The sequence below is a fragment of the Lepisma saccharinum genome, chromosome 5 (genome assembly GCF_977018435.1).
Source record: "Lepisma saccharinum chromosome 5, izLepSacc3.1, whole genome shotgun sequence".
Classification (NCBI taxonomy): Eukaryota; Metazoa; Arthropoda; class Insecta; order Zygentoma; family Lepismatidae; genus Lepisma; species Lepisma saccharinum.
In genome coordinates, this window is record NC_139233.1 from 9,269,759 (window position 1) to 9,283,132 (window position 13,374).

The 13,374-nt window shown below is 40.7% G+C and overlaps 1 long non-coding RNA gene across 1 annotated transcript in view; it reads right to left on the reverse strand.

Moving 5' to 3' along the window:
- LOC145988200 (uncharacterized) overlaps positions 1–13,374 on the reverse strand; it is a 54,966-nt gene that overhangs the window by 34,208 nt on the left and 7,384 nt on the right. The gene's annotated exons all lie outside the window — the stretch shown is intronic.

The following is a 13,374-nucleotide window of genomic DNA, read 5'->3' on the forward strand; positions in this document are numbered from 1 at the left end:
TACTACTACCACTAATGATAATAATAATTTGAATTATTATTTCCATGTAGCATGGAGAAAAGCACAGCATTCCAAGCACACGCGTTTTTCAGAGTGATGCCTTGAAAGCACAAGTTTTTGAAAGTGAAATATGAGGGTAACTATGATTTAAAAGAGAAAAAAAAATGTTTTGTATTTCAGTTGCAACAATGTTCAATACTCTGGCGTACGCAGTTTTTTTTGGGGGGAGGAGCCGGAATAGTAAATGTGGATAACACATTTTTGGAGCTTTTCAGTCTATTAAAATTGTATAAAAGACAAAAATGGTAATCGGGACTCACTTTAAAAGAGGTTTCGTATTTACACGTTTTGATTTTTTAAAGTTCTTCACGGATTTTTATTTGAAAATTCTGATTTTCTCAAAATTTTGGTAGGGGCTGTAGCATCATCGGTAGAGGCATGCATATTTCGTTTTTGACAAAAAGAAAACGAAATTTGAAATAACACATTGCAATGTTAATTTTTAAGGTTTCTGAAACGTGTGAGGTGCATTTTCCTACCCTGTTTTGTCACGAAATGATGCGAAATGAACTGCAAAATGCGAAATAGACTCTTAAACACGAAATTTACCGTTTACATACCGACGCGACACTTTCTGAAGTCTGAAGTATCCTGGGTGTTATGCAATTCACGGAAAATTGATTAATTTTGCTTTAAATATTTGAAAAGCAAAAATGGACTCCTCTATACAGGAATAAATTTAATATTCTGGTAATGATTTAATGTGCTATTAGAAGGGATATGTTTAATTTGTGTAATACTGCAGTTTTTAAATCAATTGGGATTATATTCACATTTTTAAAACCAAAATGTAATTTTATATACCGCTTTTTCACCGCTATAACAGAAAAATTTCATTTTATTTACAGCTTTTGAACCCGAAATTGACTCTGTTTTTATACTGAAATTTTGCTATTTTATTTACCAAAAGTATGTGCCTCTAACCATCGGCCATGCCTCTACGTACGCCAGTGTTCAACGAACATGTATTTGTTTTGTGTGAACAATGAGAATTAACTAAAGAAAGTTCTTGGTTCGTTGTAAGAGGCTAATGTATAGACAAAGGCTAGGCGGACAAGAATACAGTCACCAGTCTGCCTTCCCATTGTATTATTTACCGCAGCACGTTTGAATGTCTCTCTTTAAAATGTCTCACCTTGTTGACTAGACAATTATTCAACCGACAATAAGATTAGCTATTGGAAAATGTTTTGTTGGTAAGAACAGTGAGACAATCCAGATGTGAATTATCGGGGACATTTATGCGGGGAAGAAGCCGGAAAAATTCCAACCAATTTCGGGAATCGAATCCGGATTTCCCGCGTGATTGTCAGATGCTCTACCGACCAGACCACCGCAGCTTCTTGGATGAGTTCCATACTTTAATTATTTCAATTTATTTTAATATATTTTCTTGTTTTATGAATTTTCTTCACCCTTAAAATGTCTCACCTCGTTGACCAGACAAAAAACAAAAACCAAAACAAAAATATTCTCCCAGGATTTGATAAAAATTGAATGATTAGAAAGTAATTTCTTTCTATTGTTTTCATAAATGGTATATTTATGTAGATCTCTACTACATAATAGTAGTAGTGGTATTAGTAGTATTATTATTAGTAATTCAGCTAATTAATTAATTATAAGTATTATTAATTAATTGTGATTATTATTATTTAATTAAAGTATAATAAATCAAAGGTAATGTGAATTTGGAGAAAGTTTTAGAAATAACCGCCCCCCCTTGACGAAATCCTGCGTACGATACTGCAATAGGCTAATATGTGCAACTGCTTCTCATTTTCTTTCAAATCGCAACTTACTGTTATTCTTCAGTTGGATTCATTTCCAAACTTCAAATCCATTCAGAACGTTTAAAACGTTACAAGACTGATAATTCGAAAAAATCTATCCCTTAAATAACAAGAGTCATTGTACTGAAAGCAGCATCCACACCGATCGCATATTTATCTAGGATTTGATCCATGTTGTGAGTTTTAGCATCCAATACAAATTCTAGGTGCTGCCATCGAAGACACCACCTACTAAATTATTCTTTCGAACCAGTGCAAATAATAATTCTACAGTAATCCAACTCATGTATGCATATATATATATATATATATATATATATATATATATATATATATATATATATATATATACACAGGGTGTTTCTAAAGGTCGTTTACAACGCTTGGGAGGTGATTCCTCACACGAAAACAAGCAAAAAGTCTAAGTTCCATTTTTACGACTGAGGCTTCGTTTCCGAGATAGGAGCCCCGCAAAAGGTGACAAAGTGAACGTCACACCTGACTGGGACGAATAATATAACAGATAGAGAGGCGGTTCCAAGGGAATCATAAAGGAATCGTATGTGCTCAGTGCGGAAGTCACTATAAAAAGTTCACTGCACGCATGCGCAATGGAGTCCTTAAAGGAATTGGGGATTTCCAGCAAGAACAATACATGGAAAGGGTATGTAACGCAGCAAGAAGGACCGTGACAATGAGAAATGCGTTCAAGACAACAGATCCCGACCTCAAACATCAAAACATGAGCACCGAACACAAAATCCGAAAAGTTGAGCACGGTTGCATACCCCAGTTACACGCGAGGAATGAACGAATCATGTCATGTGGCATACGAGAGACACATTACTCCACCAGGAGGAGGGAAAGAAAAACACAATATCAGATGATTGCGACAACTTGTATTTTTATAAGCGACAACTACGTAATATCCCCCCCACACACACACACAAGAAACAACAAATGCTACAATATCTTACGCACAGACAGTCCGTGTCACTGTACACCAACTGAAGATGTCACTTTCACCACACAAAGGGGGTGGGGAGCAATACCAAGAGTGTTCTCACTGAGATTTTCCGAGGGCAATAATCACAGACGGTTTTCAAAATGTCTGCCGTTTACTACTACGCAGAGATGACAGCGACGAATCAAGGAATATCGAGTACGAGCAAACAAGCCAGGTGTATCTGCTACCGTCGCGGCGGCGACGTTGATGCGAGCAACGAGGTCCTCAGCTGATGTGACAGGTGTGTCGTATACGAGGGTTTTCATTTCTCCCCAGAAGAAAAAATCGAGTTGAGATCTGGCGACCTCGGTGGCCAAGGCACAGGCTCATCCCTACCAATGAACCTATTGCGAAACACGTCATGCAGGAAATGTCGTACATTACAATCGAAATGAGCTGGTGCACCATCGTGTTGGTACCACATTTCTTGCCGCAGTGCCAAAGGTACGGTCTCCAACAGTTCAGGCAGAACCTCACTAAGAAATGCATGATACGTGCGACCATTCAGGCGAACAGGGAGAATGTATGGTCCAATTAAATGATCATGTACTATCCCGCACCACACATTCACTGAAAACCTGTGCTGGTGATGGGCCACAAAAAATGCATGTGGGTTGTCAAAGTCCCATACATGACTGTTTCTACTATTGAAGACATCCATCCTGGTGAAAATGGCTTCATCTGTCCACAATACGTTTGTCCCGAAGTGAGGGTTTGTGTCCAGCTGATGCAACAACCATTGGCAAAACTCCATACGAGGGCAAAAGTCACGAGGTAACAGTTCTTGTACTTTCTGCAGTTTAAAAGGGTGCATTCCTTCCTCTGACAACACTCGCCAAACATTCACATGAGACGTGTTTCGTGCCCGAGCGAGCACTCGCGTACTGGTGCCAGGATGTTCTGCGACCGCTGTTAACACATCTTCTGCAAACTGATGTGTACGTACACTTCGGGGTCTTCCAACTTCTTGCCGCGGTGGTAACACTGACCCTGTTTCACGCAGTCGACTGTACACTACCTGAAAGAAGGTGTGAGACGGTAAACGTCTATGTGGAAAGCGTTCTCCATAAAGACGCCTTGCCTCACGGCTATTACCACGTGCCTCCCCATACATGAGATGCATGTCTGCTAGCTGCTGGGTCGTATACGCAGCCATCTGTGTAATAGGGAGCTGGAACTGCAAAGTATCGTTTTTGTTTAACACTGACACACTGCACAAATTGGCCGTATCACCGTACGAACACCACAGACCAATTGTTGCGATACTTGACTTGCCCACTCCACCACGTCAACTTCTTTCAATACAACATACTAGTACTCTTCAATGCGTATGACAACCTAGAGCGAACTGCTGATCATATCCCAGCACCTGCAACACGACTAAAACGACTGCCGGAGAGAACCAACCCTTCGAGCTCCTCTCGCGAGTACAGCAGTCATGAAGGCCAAACGTAGACTACGAGAGCCAGACTTGCCTGCACAGCGCTTTAAAAACTGGTCTCTTTTACGTCACAATGATCGCGTGCGAACACTTTTGGTATTGCTCCCCACCCCCTTTGTGTGGTGAAAGTGACATCTTCAGTTGGTGTACAGTGACACGGACTGTCTGTGCATAAGACATTGTAGTATTTGTTGTTTGTTGTGTGTGGGGGGGGGATATTACGTAGTTGTCGCGTGTAAAAATACACGTTGTCGCAATCATCTGATATTGTGTTTTTCTTTCCCTCCTCCTGCCCGACCCTGTGGCCGAATGGTTAGCACATCGCGCTGCGACGCCAAGGGTCCCGGGTTCGAATCCCGGTCGGGTATGGTTGTTTGTGAATGTCCATTTTCATAAATTTCATCACTCATCCCCATCTTCACAAATTAGCCAAGAGGCACAAAACGCGAAGTAAAATAAACTAAATCAATCAATCAATCAATCTTTCCCTCCTCCTGGTGGAGTAATGTGTCTCTCGTATGCCACATGACATGATTCGTTCATTCCTCGCGTGTAACTGGGGTATGCAACCGTGCTCAACTTTTCGGATTTTGTGTTCGGTGCTCATGTTTTGATGTTTGAGGTCGGGATCTGTTGTCTTGAACGCATTTCTCATTGTCACGGTCCTTCTTGCTGCGTTACATACCTTTTCCATGCATTGTTCTTGCTGGAAATCCTCAATTCCTTTGAGGACTCCATTGCGCATGCGTGCAGTGAACTTTTCATAGTGACTTCCGCACTGAGCACATACGATTCCTTTATGATTCCCTTGGAACCGCCTCTCTATATGTGATAGTATTCGTCATAGTCAGGTGTGACGTTCACTTTGTCACCTTTTGCGAGGCTCCTATCTCGGAAACGAAGCCTCAGTCGTAAAAATGGAACTTAGACTTTTTGCTTGTTTTCGTGTGAGGAATCACCTCCCAAGCGTTGTAAACGACCTTTAGAAACACCCTGTATATATATATATATATATATATATATATATATATATATATATATATATATATATATATATATATACACTGCTCCACAAAACGTAAGCAACTCGAACGAAGTAGGACTAAATGAAAAGAAAATGTCAATTAACCAAGTTTAATGAACATAAGGAAGGTATAGATGCACAATGCAACACAAATGAACACCAACAATGCAGATACGGTGTACAGGGTGGCCAGAAAGTTCAGTACCACTATAACCCTACATGAAAAGCTGGTATCTGGGAGGGCACAGGCTGTCAATGCGGTGTGTGGCCACCTCGAACAGACACACAGGCACGGCATCTGGCCTCCATGCTGCAGATCAGAGTGGTTATCAAGTCTTGAGGGAGACGGGGCCTTTCCTCTAAGAGGGCGGTCTGCAGTTCAGGAATTGTTTGTGGTGGTGGATTGCACTGCGCTATTCTTCGCCCAAGAGCATTCCAAGCATGCTCGATTGGATTAAGGTCCGGCGAGTATGCAGGACATTCAATACGGGTAATGTCTTCTGTCTCCAGATAATCGGACACAAGATGTGCAAGGTGTGGGTGTGCATTGTCATCCATAAAAAGGAAGTTCGGACCAAACGATCGACGGAAATTGTGAACACGTGAATGGAGAATTTCATCCTGATAAAGTTGTGCCGTCAAAGTTCCATGTTCCATAATATGGAGGTCCGTTTTCCCATCCAGTATGAAACCACCCCACATCATGATGGAACCACCTCCAAAGGACGGCCTTTCAACAATGAATTTAAGGTGATATCGTGTTCCTGGCTCTCTCCACACGAATATCCGATCAGAATCAGATGACAGGCTGTATCGAGACTCATCAGAGAACATTAGTCGTGCCCACTGGCCTTCTCCCCATTCGACATGTTCCTGACACCATGCGTATCATGCACATTTCTGCTCCCGTTTCAATGGCACACACAGCACAAGCTTCCTGGCATACAGTCCTACTTTATTCAGCCGCCTACGAACAGTTCCACGACTAAGGCGTCATCCCCGTAGCTTAAAACAAATCATTTGCCAGTTGAGAGGAGGACTCTTGGCGGTTACGTCTGGCAGTGATTGTGAGAAACCGGTGATCAGCTGCTGATGTCATCCTCGGATGGCCTCCTCCATGACGTCTACTGACAGTAGGATCATTTTGGAAGCGAAGCCACAACCTTGACACGACACTTTTATTCACATGGAATTCATGTGCCACTTCCACTTGAGACCGACCCATTTCCAGTCGTCCAATTATTCCACGTGGCATGCTGCAATAACCTCCCTGTCTACGATTCATTTCAAGGTATCTACACTTAATATCCCACGCACGAACCACCACTTCACTGCTTGAGGACTGGAACAATACTAGGCTGTGGTTTGCGCTGGCAGGCACAAGCTGTTAATTTTGGTTTATATGGTGCTGATTACGCATTATAGAGGGCATTCGCACTGCTTGTGCTTGTTTATGTTTGTACATGTTCAATAGAAGTGTTGAATGGGCACCACATCTCACCTATCCCACGTTGTACAGAGTTGCTTAAGTTTTGTGGAGCAGTGTATACACACACACACACACACACACACACACACACACACACACAGGGTGGTGCAAAATTCCATTTACAACGCGGAGGAGGTGAATCGCCAAGTAAAAACAAGGAAAAAATGCCATGTGAAAAAATGTCGAAATCGGCACCGTTTGCGAGTGACAGGCGTGCGAAAATCGCCTCACACCATGTTTATAGCACAATAACTCAAGAAGGAAGAAAGATATCAATGTCGGATTAAAATAATACAAAGAAAGTCGTGCCTGACGAATACAATGGTGCAGCAATTGAGGCCCAGTTTAAATTGCGCAAGGGGACTCTCAAAGGAAGTGGGGAATCCCCTGATGGAAAATATAGGAAATTTACTACTATTTTCTACATAATGTAGAGATCGGAATGTAGGCAGTAAAACATGACGACGTATGTCCACATGTCCCACTACTGCTGGAACACCGTCCCACACTGAGGAAATAGGAAATTCACCCGATAATGACGCTATGCCGTCAGATTACGCCGAGATTGATTTCAGCTAATTGAAACAGAAAGCCCCACTGGAGGCGTTGGGAGTGTAGGTCACTTGTTACGCATTAGTGTTGGTGGATACTACGTAGAGAGTGTAGTCGACCGTTGTTCTTCCTGTCTGTTCTGCGTGTCGCAGCGTGGAGTTTAGTCTGGCGTGTGTGTGCGGTTGAATTGCGCCAAGGAATATTGTATGTAGAGTACGTATTCCCGTGTTCTTTCTCGGTTTGCAACAACTGCGTGGACACCTGTGTGACATTACGTGGGTGCTAAACACGGTAGTTCTGATCCGTCACTCGGAGGGAAAGTGCCCCTGTTGCTGGGCAATTCTCAAACAAGACAATGATGGAGTACTCTACCCAAGAGCTTGCTGATATGCATCTCTTTTATGGAGAGGCGAACCGAAACAGCCGTGAAGCACGGCGTTCGTATCACGAACGTTTTCCCAATAGGCGGTTACCAGCACATGCACTCTTTCAAAGACTTGATGCTCGACTGCGTGAAACTGGATCTCTACTACCCCGTAGGTGGGATTGTGGAAGACCCTGCACTGTGCAATTTGAAGAGGACGTGTTGGACGCGATACGAGACAGTCCTGACACCAACACACGTATCATTGCTGGTACGCAACAAACCCACCATAGCAATGTGTTCCGCTTTATTCAGGAGGAGGTATTGCACCCATACCAATTGCATAAGTTGCACCACATACTGTCCACGGACTTTCCCCTACACATGGATTTCTGCCAATGGTACGTGCAACAAACTCTTGCCATTCCAGATTTCCCACCAATCGTTTTGTGGACCGATGAGCCAATGTTCACCAGGGACGGCATGTTCAATGGCCACAACAGCCACGTCTGGGATATGGACAATCCGCATGCAATCATTGTGCGCCATCATCGACATAGGTTCGCAGTGAATGTGTGGTGTGGCGTAGTAGGTGAACACTTGATAGGCCCGTACATTTTGCCCTCTACTTTGCGTGGTGGGAGTAATCGGGTGTTTCTACATGACGTATTACCTGAACTTTTGGTAAACGTGCCACTGGCAGGTAGACAAGGTATCTGGTTTCAACACGACGGCGCCCCCACCGCATTTCGACCGGGTCTTACTCAACGATATTTTCGGCGATCGTTGGATTGGCAGGGGTGGACCTTTACCGTGGACACACCTTTCCCCCGACCTCACACCAGTGGATTTCTTTGTGTGGGGAGAAATGAAAAGGCTCGTGTATGAAACCCCTGTGGAAAGTGCTGAGGATCTCGTTGCTCGTGTTAGTGCCGCTGCTGGGACAATTGTTGACATGCCAGAGGTATTTGCGCGTACCAGACAATCAGTGCTTCGCGATGCCATCTTTGTCTTGAAGTCAATGGCGGACATTTCCAACAAAGTCTAAGGGTATACCGGTGTTTGTGAGCCCCTATCAGCACCGCATAGTGTCCTTTAGTGAAAGGTGCGAGCGAAGATGCTGGAGATCGCTGTACTTCATACCATCGATCTGCATGTGCGGAGGTTGTGCGCTTCTCAGTTTAATCCCTTCAAGATGTGCTGTGCCTGGAAATGTTACATGCCATTGTGTGCGTTTTCTTGTCATTCTACGTCTTCATTCTTTCGAGGATTACCCACTTTCTTTGGGGAGCTCTCTTGTAGTATGTACAGCCTGACAACATGTGGCCATTGTTTAACTTTTGTTTTTCGTACTGCAAAGTAGTGTGTCAACATTAAGGGATTGAAAGGACCTCCCCGATGGCGCAGTAGTAGCGTCGTCGTCTTGCAATCAAGGGGTCCCGGGTTCGATACTCAGTGGAGGCTCATAATGGTTCGGATCCCACTTTAAACTTTAGGTCTAGTCCCGATTAGCCTTACTGTGCATAAAGTTGACTTAAAACACCAAATCAACCAACCATTGAGGGATTGAAAACTTTTTTTTACGATTTTCCAGTATTTTTTTCCGTTTGGGATGGTGTCCCAGCAGTAGTAGGACATGAAACAAATTGGTTTCTTTTCTTCTTCGTACCGCAATGTGAACCGTGTACAACAGGAGATTTGCAGTTATTTTCCTATTTCCCGGGTGTGAGACGGTGCCCCAGCAGTAGTGGGACATGTGGACATAAACGTCGCCATTTTTTACTGCCTACATTCCGATCTCAACATTATGTAGAAAATAGTAATAAATTTCTTGTATTTTCCATCAGGGGATTCCCCACTTTCTTTGAGAGTCCCTTTGCGCAATTTACACTGGACCTCAATTGCTGCACCATTGTATTCGTCAGGTACGATTTTGTTTGTATTATTTTATTCCGACATTGATCATTCTTCCTTCTTGAGTTATTGTGCTTTACACATGGTGTGAGGTGATTTTCGCACTCCTGTCACTCGCAAACGGTGCCGATTTCGACATTTTTTAACATGGCATTTTTTCCTTGTTTTTACTTGTCGAATCGCCTCCCAAGCGTTGTAAACGGAATTTTGCACCACCCTGTATATATATGCATACATAGATATACTATATATATACACAAACTGTATCACTGTATATGTATGTATGTTATGTGTGTGTGGTTGTGTGCGTGTGTGTGTTGATATGTTGTGCGACTACACATTCATTATATTATTGTTTTAAAAATTCAGTGATATTTGTTGATCAAAATTATTTATTTATTACTTTTCTACATTATTGTACAACTCAAAATTTAAAAAAAATGAATTTATCTCTGGAGTAGAATTACGTGTTTCTCTCCTTAACCAATATAATTTATTTTCACATTAGCATATCTTCAGCATCATGCAGAGTAACAGAGGTGGCATCCACATCGCATCTGCACTACATATCCTCAACTACAATTAAAAAATGTATAAAATATTATGAATTATCTATTGTTATATACAACATTACATTTTCAAGTTTTAAGCACAAAAATTCTTATAAAAGTATTTCTGACAGAATAAAAATGAGATTTATACTTATTATTCTGTTGATATTGTTTACAATCATAAACTTTCTATAATTATGTACTATAATTGTAAAGTATTCACTTGTTATAAACATTTGATATTTTGCTAAATCATTGTGTATCTGTGCACAAATTCTAATGACGTAGTTAACGTTAATTTATACTCGAATGTGATTAAAATAAGACAATGTAATATATATTGTGGTAAATAATAACAAGGTGAGCATTTTGAAAAATTTCCGGATTTAAAATTCAACTTTAGAAGGTTTTATTCGAATCGCATGAACAAAAAACGTATGAAAACGCTCTAATATATTGTATTAATTAATGGAAACAAATTTTATATCTGATGATATGTGACGATTATAATATTTTATTGATTCATTCGTTTCAAGGAATATATATATATATATATATATATATATATATATATATTCCCTTAAATTGCAAACAATACATTTAATCGATAATTTTTCAATATCTCAGTAAGTACTGCAGTATCTTCATATTGTATAAAATTGTATCTGAATTTAGATATAAGTCCTCTTATATCTTAAAGTAATTTTGTTCAGTTTAAAGGTGTATTTTACCCAAGTCAATTATGAAAAGGGTTCTCTCATATAGTAGAAAATAGGTAATTTTATCGTAGATTATATAGATTTAATAATACTTACTGTGAACGAAGGCCTTCTTTAATATAGCATATTTTCAATATCTAGAAAGAATTATAAACATTGTGAAATACTATCAGATATTTAACATAAACTAATCTACCCAATATGATCCATTTACTATGGTACCTCAAACATTACTGGGAAAATAATTACTCTCTCCAAATTTGTTATTTTCACTTAGTCTTATGTTTAATGGTTTATAATTTTTTTTTAAATATTCACATGTGGCTTTCTGAAAAAAAACCTATTGTATTCACTTTGAGTTAAAACTAAAGCTATATCGAAGGAGCTGTAGATTCATATACGGTGGCTTATAATTCAATTGATGCATCATTAACGTGAAACAGTTTTGAAGTAAAGTAGGCGGGTATTTCCTCAAATTGAACTTCCCTGCATCCTGTGTCATCTTGTTCTGGGAATGTAATGCTCTCGGATAGCTTGTGGCGTTGTATAAAATTTTGAGCTACAATCTCAGGATTTTTTCTTCAGTGTAGATATAGATCTGGGAGGTTATTGCAGCATGCCACCGCAAAAGCGTCGGCCGCTTACCGGCCTTGTCATGCATCAGGTGCCGGCAAATTGCGTAACAGATAGCCCGTTACACAAACCGCTTGTTTTGTAATGTTTCCACTTTTCACAATTTTCACTTGCCACATCTCTACTTTATCCTCGGTTGACAGAAAGGGAAGACAGCATCGCGGCGCATAAAGCAAACCGAAAGTGTAAAATTATATTTAAAACTAATAATAATAATGATGATCACTAACCTTCTGTGTTATAAATGATGTTGAAAATGACCTCCTTCAACACCAATACATTTCCGGCATCTGCGTATGAAATTCCTCTGAACATCCATAAGCTCCTCAGGTGTGATTCTGGCAATTTCTCTTCTTATATTTTCTTTTAAATCCTCTATTGTACGCGGGTTATTCTGATACACTTTGTTTTTTAATGTTCCCCATAAATAATAATCACAAGGAGTAAGATCGGGGCTACGAGAGGGCCACAACTCAGTACTGATAATTCTGTCCTCAAAAATCTCGGCAATAAAATTAAGTGATTCATAAGCAGTGTGAGCAGTAGCAGAGTCCTGCTGAAAAAAATGACTGCTGGCATTCAATGTCCGTTAATTGTTCAAAAAAAGGTTGTAGTATGTCTCTTCGATACCTTTCACCATTGATAGTACCTTCATAAAAAATAGGCCCTATTATTCTGTGCGCATTCAAACCACACCACACACCAATTTTTGCAGGATGGAGCGGAACTTCATGCACAAGGTCAGGTTTTTCTGCGCTCCAATAGCGATTGTTTTGTGAAATAACTCGGCCATTCAATTCGAACCAAGCTTCGTCTGAAAATATGATTAATTCTGGATTTACTCTGCCAGCAACAATATTATCCAGCATCCAGTTACAGAATCGAACTCTAGTCGCGTGATCGCGCGGTTGCAATTCATGAACCACTGTAATTTTGTAGGGTTTTAATCTAAGTAATTTAGTGGCATTTCGTGCTGAGGATTTTGAAATGCCTGTTTCCTGAGCAAGCCGACGGAGGGATTTTTTTGGAGTATGTTCAAGTCGTTCACCAATTTCGTCTAGCTTTTCTTCCGTAAGAACACGTCGTCTGGAAACACGTTTCTTAGGTTCAAGAGATCCTGTCTCTCGTAATCTTTTAACGAGGTTGTAAACAGTATGTCTGTCCGGAACAGGATTGCCAGGAAATTTTCTTGCGAATCGCCTGACTACTTTTCTGCAAGAGTTCGTTTTCACGTAAGTATCGTACATAAAAACTCTTTGTTCAAGACTATATTTGTTTGGCGGCATAACTAATAACTCAATAACACAGTATAAACAACACGAGTACTGATAAACGCAAACCGAAGTGAACACGTCTAAACAACTGGTAGCCGACAGCTGTCGCATTCGCGTAGTATCGAGAGGCTTCTCGCGGCTTACCACTACTCCGATAAGCCGCTGACGCTCTTGCGACATCTGAGGAATTTCGCTTCTAGCGTCGGCTCTATAGACACTGGATGGACCAAATTTTGAGGGAAGCACAACAAAAGACTACTCTATGAGGATATGTAATGCTCCTGCCGCAACTTTGAAAAAAAAAAATATGGAAATTACGACGTTCAGAAATTTTGCGTAATTACGGGGAAAATAGAACTTTGGGATTTGGCCCCCGTTTCCCCCTGGACTCACAATTGTCGGAATTTACATAAAATGTTGCTTTTTGTTCATTCTTACATTTAGAATTTAAATTTCTTAAAAAGATGCAGTTGTTGAGCAGTTATAGCCTTTTATATTCAGTTTATCCCATAGTAGCAAAAGGGGAAAAGTGCTTATTTCAAATGGCGCTCTCA